A 9682-nucleotide genomic window follows, 5' to 3' on the forward strand; every position below is an offset into this window, starting at 1 on the left:
ATTTCAATATTTATATCATTATAAATAAATATATATAATTCATATATACAAAACTACTATATTTAATAAAATATTGTAGGAATGCATTTCATCGATGGACACTAAGGGATTAAGAACAGTCCTTAGACTGGTTTGTTCAAAGCAACCCTCATTTATGCTCGACATAATAGAAACACTGGAGTGTGGTGGACCAGAACAACCACGCAGGTAGGTTAAGGTTACAACCAAAAATTCTACTTGCCTATATGATATGACGTCATAGTAAGCTATATGACGTAATGTTTAGAGAAAACAATTTCTCATAATCGATATCTAAGATTGATTTGAGGTTGTAAAAATTGATCAAAATATGCAGAGGCATAATACAAACAGAATTTTGTCGTTTCTGGGTCTCTGTAGTTATCACAGGGGTTAAATACCAAACCCGTGACGTCATAACTGTTGATCATGCAGTAGCAGAGTGAAAGTGAAACGTAACGAGAATTCATGTAAACAAACACAAGAAATCGGAGTTTAAAAGCATTTAGAATGAATATCATGTGTGATTCATGTGGGAATAAAGCTTATGAATAAGGTATGGTAATATACTTCTACATTTTCTTCGTAAAATTAAAGCAGGGAGGGTGTTTACTTGCCGATCAGCCTTTCCTCTGTCGTTCGTAACAAATAATATGCAAAAGTTCAACACTACGCCGCACACTTTGAAACTGAATTTTTGTTTTCATCTAAAGTTCTTATTCTATTGTTTTTGGAAAGTGCTGCTAGAATCGTATGGTTTACGGAAATTAATGCATTTTTTTCGATGTTATTAGCAAAATGTATAAATTTTGTGAAGGTTTCGTCAGAAAGTGTTGAATAATTAATTCTGTGATAGGACAGTAGGATTCTAGCAGCACTTTTCATGGTACAGATATGTTTTTACATAATTATTATTACAAATTGAAATTAATTATCCCCGGGGTAGTGTTGAACTTTTCACTTTTTCATTAAGGCATATTTTCTAATTATAGACGTCACGTGGTGACGTCGTGGTGAAGTGCTTCATGTAGTACAAGTCCCATTGAAGTCTATAGAATGCATAATTATAACAAAAGTTTTATGCTTGACTTTTCCGATTTATTAGTGTTACATAATTATAACAAGAGGCCCACGGGCCTTATAGGTCACCTGAGTATTGTGCAACAACTTTCAAATTATTAAATTTGGTTCCTGTTTTAAACCAGAGGCCATGAAATTCGCAATTCACAATTTTGAAAGAGGCACCATTGCTTATCATAATTATAGACTTAGCATGCTTACTCTATTTACTTAAGGTCAAGATCTAGTAAATGAAAGGTGCCTACAGATTTATCAAAATTGATAAATAAATTCCTTTTTTGATGCTTTACAACTTTAGCTTGGTCAAATAAGGTGTTTCGGAGCATAATTTTAAGGTAAATAAGATGAAAGAATGTATTTTAAACTGTCATTTTCAATGAAAAATTGAGAACATCAGTGATGAATATGGGAGTTTTTTTCATATTCGACAAAGGAAATGTATCCAGATTGCCTACAGTCTCCCAGAAAACGATAATTTGTATGTTCATGGCCTCTTCTTTAAATTAATATCAAATTTAATATAGGTATCCGGTTTACTTTTCATATGTTTTCAAATTGAATGTCATGAAAATGCCCTATTTTCTACATAATTCTGCTGAAGCCATAAAGTACGGGAAAAAGAAAGTTGAAATTGATTATGACGTCATAATGAATCTAGCACCAAAAAAATTGTCTAAAGTTATTTACTAGATCTTGACCTTAATACCAAAAGGTAGATCAGAGTAACAAAGAGAAAATGCACTTCCGCTTTATCACTAGTTGTGTACATCTTCCCAAAGGAACCACTGACCTTGGGGCCACATATTTCAAAATTTTGCAAATTTTATCATAAAATGGTTGATTAATACCTAAGACCAGATTTCAAAGCATTAGTTTTATTTTCAGACTATGTACCACCCCCCCCCCCCCCAACCCAGGAGGGGGGGGGGCATAAAAAAAATAACCATTTTGCTAGATGCACCTTTCTTCATCATAAATATAAATTCTTAGATCATTGGCATAAAACCCAGGAGCAAAGAAGAAGGTTTTCAAAGAATTAATGTATTTTCACTATATAATCAATAGAGCCCCACCCTAACAACAGAACCCCTGACCCTGGGGCCACAAAATTCACAATTCTGGAAGAGGCACTCTTGCTTATCATAACTATATATACTTAGTTATTTTATTTAATACCCAGGTGCAGAGAAGAAGATTTTCAAAGAATTAATGCATTTTTACTATATGATCAATAGAGCCCCACCCTAACACCAGAACCCCTGACCCTGGGGCCACAAAATTCACAAGTTTGGAAGAGGCACTCTTGCTCATCATAACTATGTACTTAGTTAGTTTACTTAATACCCAGGAGCAGAGAAGAAGATTTTCAAAGAAATCATGCATTTTCACTATATAATCTATATAGCCCCGCCCTAACACCAGAACCCCTGACCCTGGGGCCACAAAATTCACAATTTTGGAAGAGGCACTCTTGTTTATTATAACTATGTACTAAGTTAGTTTATTTAATACCCAGAATCAGAGGAGAAGATTTTCAAAGAATAAATGCATTTTCACTATATAACCAATAGTGCCCCGCCCTAACACCAGAACCCCTGACCCTGGGGCCACAAAATTCACAATTTTGGAAGAGGCACTCTTGCTAATCATAACTATGAACTTAGTTAGTTTTCTTAATACCCAGGAGCAGAGAAGAAGATTTTCAAAGAATTAATGCATTTTCACTATATGATCAATAGAGCCCCGCCCTAACACCAGAACCCCTGACCCTGGGGCCACAAAATTCACAAGTTTGGAAGAGGCACTCTTGCTCATCATAACTATGTACTTAGTTAGTTTATTAAATACCCAAAATCAGAGGAGAAGATTTTCAAAGAATAAATGCATTTTCAGTATATAACTAATAGTGCCCCGCCCTAACACCAGAACCCCTGACCCTGGGGCCGTGAATTTCACAATTTTGGTAGAGGACTCAATGCTCATTACATTAATGCCAACAGTTTGCCTGCTTGATGTCCAAGAGTAAAGAAGAAGATTTTTAAAGATTGCAATAATTTTAGTGGTTTTGGCCCCACCCCTCAGGCCCCAGGGGGGCGGGGACCATAAAATTCACAATTTTTGTTCCCCTTCACCCATAGATGCTGTATACCAAATTTGGTTGAAATTGGTTCAGTGGTTTCAGAGAAGAAGCTGAAAATGTTCAAATGTTAACACACGACGCACGACGCACGACACACGACGACGGACGAAAACGGATAGCAATAGGTCACCTGAGTTACTCAGGTGACCTAAAAAAAGGTGTTAATTCGCCGAATTCTGGTCCATGTGCTGCCTTAACATACCCGTGCAGGCTTTGAGAGTAGGGCTTCACCAAACTGGTGCATCTGCACGTACTGAAGGGAGATGCCCACTGACAGAGAAAAAGTGTGCTGTGGCAAAACAAAGCAGAATTGTCGGTCAAGTCTACCAGTAAGCATACATTTTTTATTAGAATTATACTGCATTTGAACCTGGCAGGGAAATTCAAAAATCAAAGCAAATTGTATGTTAAGATAGATCTATGTATATTTTCAGGATTTCTACACAGTGGTTCTTGATCAACTTGTTCTTGAAGTTGCCATGCGGTACTACAATGATTGGCTGAGCCGAGAGATGACAACATCAATAGATCTCGGAGGTGTACAGACAGTTCATCATGTGGGTCCATGGCAGACCTGGGACAGGCAACAGAAAGGTCATTCCTAGCTGTTGTGTATGGCGTATCAGAGACACTTTTCCAGAACCATCGGGACAATATGTTGGGTATCTGGAAGGTGTGATGGACTAGGGGGAAGAGATGCTTATCACAAATTTTCTCACTGAATCTGGGTTTTTTTCTCTGCTACAAGCTGAGATGCTGGTGGTGGTGGGATCGGTGCCAGAACTGAAGAGATCCTCCTAGGGTCATCAGCCTCGAGAATAACTGGTCTGTTCATACCAATCCCATCCAACAGTCTATTCTCCGGGTATTTTCTCATGAGGTTCTCTGTATATGGGTAGCTTTTGGACTTTTTGACCTCATAAGTTGCCCATCTCCCACTTTCCTTACTATAGTACCTCTGGTGTCTACAATATTTTATTAAAACAATCATATTTATAGAAAAACCTTTTACTTTGTGATGTAATAAATAATTACTATGATAACGCACACTTATAACAATAAATGGAGATAAATACCTGAGGGATCCATCTTTATTCTTTAAGATGTCTCTGTTACAATTACAGTTGTGATCCAGAGCTGCTATAATGTTTCTTCCCTTGTACACTGGTGGTGTGTAAGAATGTCTTCTAGAGGAATATTTCAAAATAATCTGATGAAAATTTTCTAAGACAGCTGTACTCCTATGTAAAAACAAAAACATTTTCAAAAAATTATAAGTATGCTTGTAAGGCACACAAACATATATAAAAGTTAAAAACAAACAAACCTGCAATTCAAATAATATGGGAATTTTTTCGGGAGTCTTCACAGCAACATGGGCTGGTGATCTTTTAACAGTGGTCCATCCATGCATGAACTTTTGGAACCAATTTGATATGGTAATATCCACTCATGTTGATTTACAACATGGTGAATAACACCCAACCACATACCCTACAAATTAAAAAAAAATCTATTGCAAAATTCAAATTTAAAATGTTATTTAGATTAAAATATCTCTTGTAATTTTCAATCCATACTTACAATAAATTCATCCTGTCTCTGCTGTGTCTACGCAAAACCAAAAGTGGTTGACTATTTCTCTTGTCCATTGTAGTAAAGGGCGTTTTGATTTCTATTGCCCAGCCTTTGAAGATATTTTAAACATGATTTAAACATTGAAACAAACAAAACTCTTTTATTTTATCATAGGTATATGTATTAAATGGTTTGCTTAGCTGAATGATTTTCTTTCCCAGTATTTTACAGCCATGTCAAATATCAAAAGAATGTTTTGTATGTGGATATTGTCTCTGTGACAAACATGTAAAATGTCTTTGTCATTTTAATTTAATTTCTTAACTAAAGTTTGTTAGTCAATAATGGATATCAACTTACTCATCAGTGTTTCGACTTGAACATGGGCATCATCAGTGCTTCGACTTGAACATGGGCATCTGTAACAATCTCTGAAATTATTAGGCCTTTGTCAAGAAGAAATTGTAATCCTCTCTGAAAACAGGCTTTCTCCAGTACTGCGCTCTTCCCCCCGTCATGCATTTATCCATTACAACAATATGGAGTTCCATAAATGTGTAGGTACAGAACTGGGCTGAGTGGCCTGGACTATCCATGTGTCCATCCCCTGTAACAAGATTAAGGTTAAATTAAAGGTTTATTAATATGTTACTATTATATTCATGTAAGATTAATACATAAGTGTACTAAATATGCTTGTTGTATACCTAAAATCACTAGATTCTCCCTTGAAATTCACTCATGATTTCATTTTGATGAATTTCCCATATCTGGTCGATGCTTGGCAGTACATAAATCCGTTGTATCTGGCAAAATGAAGACTGCAAAGGGAAAGGAAGAATAAGAAACTTTGCAAACATCGCCGTTTTTTGGAAGCTGTTCCCAGAAGCTATTAAGGCAGCCAATATCAAAACATCAGTGCTATGCAGGCTTCTTTTCAAAAGGGGCTGTGAATTCCATTTGTTTGCAGTATGTCCTTTCCCACAAACCTGAAAACAGCCATATAAATATTAAAACGAAAACTTTATTAAAAATTTTATACTTGAAATTTTATTATTAACTGAAAAAAAATGAAATTCCATCCTTCATACTGACCCACTTAAGGTAGATTGAGAGGATACTGTTTGCAGATTCATTTGAACAATCTCGCCACATCCTTTAACTTTGCAAGTGGGGGCACTGTTGTCCTCGTAAGTTCCATTAATTGCCGAGTATTGACGACGACAGGATGATCCTCAAGTAGTGTCCCGATTTCATCATTGGTTCTCAATCTCTTAATGTTTTGACCAAGTTCTACTTCTTGTTCAGTCTCTTGAACATTATCTTCATCTTCCTCATCCTCTGATTCACTGGGCAGAATACCAAGATCCAGTCTAGAGGTATAGCAAGTCATACATTAAATGAAAATCATTGCATTAATAATTTTTGCAAAAAAAAAAAAATCTGAAATTTTTTTGATATTTTTAATCAATTATCTGTATTGGGAAAGTGTCAGGCTCACCTCAGTGAAAGATGAAAACTTGGTTCATAGTCATCATCTATGTCATCTTGCCCCTCAAATGAATACACATTAAGACTGCAAAAAATGATATGCTATGAAAGTTCATTTTAATTTACTGAAAAATAATTTCATATGCTTCATTCAATTCACTCACTCAAACGGATTCAAGAAACTGCTTGAAAATGGGCGACATGAAATTTTTCTACTGCTACTTGTGGCATCAACAGAATCAATATCCTCAATTCCAGATATTTCCCTCTCCTCTCTCAAAAATATTAATTGCTCTTATTTGAAGATTTTAAAATCATATTTGCAAGATAAATATTCTTTGTGCATCAATTAAGAAAATTTCTTTCAATTTTATTGTACATACCTTTTCTTATATTCATCTGTCGATATAATAGACATTTTAGATTCTGAATCTCTCCTGGCGATTTAACATGGAGCAGGTGTTGAAGAAATTTCCCTCTATCAGTAGTCTTCAATGTAGTCTGATTACCTGACTTTTTCTCAGCATAACTTTATAAAACATATTAAAATATCTAAATTAAATATTAGACTTACAAAATGATGGAATGGTATTTTATGCATTTAAAGTATTTTGATTCACAATAATACATAAATTATTTTATCTGTTTTTTTTTTTTTTTTTTACGAAACTATTTTGATATTTCGTAAAATTTCCCTTCTTGGTGAACAGGACGAAACCTAATACACCACAAGATATACAAGATAACAGTAATATTATGATGAATTAAACAGTGTTTTGTTTTCATATTTATTACTCTTAATCATCAAAGTAATATATCAAAGTACTCAAACTAGATACCTATTTATACTCAAAGTACTCAGAAGTACAGAGAGCCGGGCTTATTTACAGAGTAGAATGAATTTCTTACATTAATCACGTTTATATACGTTTACGTATTCTGATGAAAAAAAATATTTTTAAACTATCAATATAAATGATAAGACACTGACGGTGAGTTTTTCAATCCTAATACCACGGTCCGATTTTGTCAGAATCAGAATTAATCTGGTACCGCAGCTGAATGTAATCAAACAGGCCAGTCTGGTTCCCTCTCCTGCTTTACCTTGTATGTGTAGAGAACTACGGTAACACTGATTATTAAAAATTCTTACGCTAATGAACTATGTTCTTTGACTTATGAATGTTTATTTTATATAGATAAAACTTTGTTTTATTTTTGTTGCTTTATTTAGCGTTTGTATTATCTCAAAAGCGGTCGAGAGTAAGAACTATATTTTTGCACGTAACTTTGAAATGGCGACTATGGGGTTAACATCCTGCCTTGAACAGGGTCACATAATCCGGCAATTGCACTTTGAGCAATAAGCCCGGCTAAAAATGAATCAATAATCTTAAAAAAACCTTGAAATAAACCTACCAGTCCAGTAATACTTTCGCCATTTCAGCAATATTCTAGATGGCTAATTGGTTTTATAATTCATCCCATCGCTCAATCTGATTCCCGAATGATATTCTGCGCTTGTTCACGGTTGCATTTCTCACCTTTTTGCGTCTTTTTCTCTCTGAATCGGTCAATTTTACTTTCGGACCACGACATTGTGATGATTGTCTACAAAATTGGCACATGCGCAATAAGAGCATTCCGAAGTAGTGACCCATGGGGTCACTGAATATCGAGATAACGACTTTGGAATTAGTGGCTGGCAGCCAGTATTTCAAATCTTACATTTAATTACTGATTTAATGGTTTTGGAGGCAAATTATCACGAAAATTAATTGTTACTATAGAAAGGAAAAGCTATGCACGTAATAAGCTGTGTTTTCCCCAATTTTACTTTTTGTACCGTGAGTTACAGCTAACAAGGCTATTAAAGAACAATTATTTAACACGGCTGTTAAAAAACAAGAAAAATTAAATTCTTCAAATATCTGTTAGATATGCATTGACATGTAGGCCCTTGAATTCTGATATTATTTTTTCACTTGTTTATGTTTTATATGGTCCTTTTCCACATACTTCTTTTCAAATGGTATATCATGCTGATTTTCTAAACATGCTGTATTTTTTATACTTACCAGATATTGTCTTTCCATTCAAAGACTTGAAATTTTTCTATAATAGAACAGCTATTTTGAATGAACTGACAATTTCAGGTCTGCATTTTTTTATGTTTAGGTTTACAAACCCGCCGCTCAAAGTTTTGAATTTTCAGGAAAAAAATAAAATTGAGAAAAACAGATTTTTTTTTCATTCCGATGTAAAATTTGAGTCGGGATCAAGATTTAAAATTAACGAACTAGTACTTCCGGTTTTAAAATGCATGACTGCGGGTAATGAAGGTAGATTTGTCTAAAGTCCATGGCAGCACTTAAGCTTGGTTTAATGTAAATATTTATCGATAGGAGTGCCATTCAAAACATTTCACCCGTTCAGAGAACAAATAAAATGCTGAAGACTTTGTTGCACAATGACATGTTGGCCAGATAATATGTATCCGTACTCAAGGGGTTGGGCACTGTTAGGTATTTTAGTATCACCCTGTACATTGTTACCCTGTACATAAGCACAAGTAGTGCTTACGTCATCAGTATTGAATTTCAACAATTAACTTGTTGACATGGTGTCAGAAGCTGGCGTATTCGAAGACACATTTTTCCACTGAAATAGGCTGGTAATCACCACTCGAGTGAATTTTTCGTCAACCGATCTTCATATCTACCAAGGACTTTTGCGGTAACTGTACAATTTTACCCAGGAACTTTGCATTTTTAATCTGAAGTGTGTCACGCTGTGGAGCACATGTCCATCTATGGCGGCCATTTGCAATCAGATTCTCTGGGTTTCGTGTATTGTGATACCTCTAATGTTTACGGTCACTTTAGGGGTGTGCATCTATAGGGATACTAACTGTGCTATATTTTATGACTGTCAGTTGATGCAACTTTTAAATTCGTCTCTGTGAAACGATCGTCTCTGTGAAAAAACTACGGTGTGCAGTTCTTAACATCAATGAACACGAAGTAAACTACCTATCCATTACCTATGAATGTAAAGGGAGACCTTAAAGGTAACTGGGAAAATTTAACTTGGTAAAGCAAAAGCTTTATCTCGTTGCTTCATCAATGAGAGTCGGAGTGTATTTGTTACCTTGAGTTGTCCTGCTGAGTTGGCAGACGATGTTCATTACGACCTTACGACCTTGGAAAACGGATCAGATATGATAAGTGTCTTGACCATAGGTGCTCTTTCCGCACTTTTCTTTGAGAACTGTCACATTCAGCGCAGGAGTCAAACACATCTTGGATCAATCCAGACTAATAAAATGATGCAAAAATACGTTGTTTGGTCTTCTCAGTTCCTATTGGCCGATCA

At 35.2% G+C, this 9682-nt stretch overlaps 2 pseudogenes; one reads left to right on the forward strand and one right to left on the reverse strand.

Annotated features, from left to right (window-relative positions):
• The first annotated feature begins 94 nt into the window (after positions 1-94).
• Positions 95-3925, forward strand: LOC134279652 (P2X purinoceptor 7-like; annotated as a pseudogene).
• Positions 3926-3953: 28 nt separating this feature from the next.
• Positions 3954-7906, reverse strand: LOC134279653 (uncharacterized; annotated as a pseudogene).
• Between the last annotated feature and the right edge of the window lie 1776 nt (positions 7907-9682).

The sequence above is a fragment of the Saccostrea cucullata genome, unplaced genomic scaffold (genome assembly GCF_032062105.1).
Source record: "Saccostrea cucullata isolate Sc308-1 unplaced genomic scaffold, CSIRO_AGI_Scuc_v1 ctg6668, whole genome shotgun sequence".
Taxonomy (NCBI): Eukaryota; Metazoa; Mollusca; class Bivalvia; order Ostreida; family Ostreidae; genus Saccostrea; species Saccostrea cuccullata.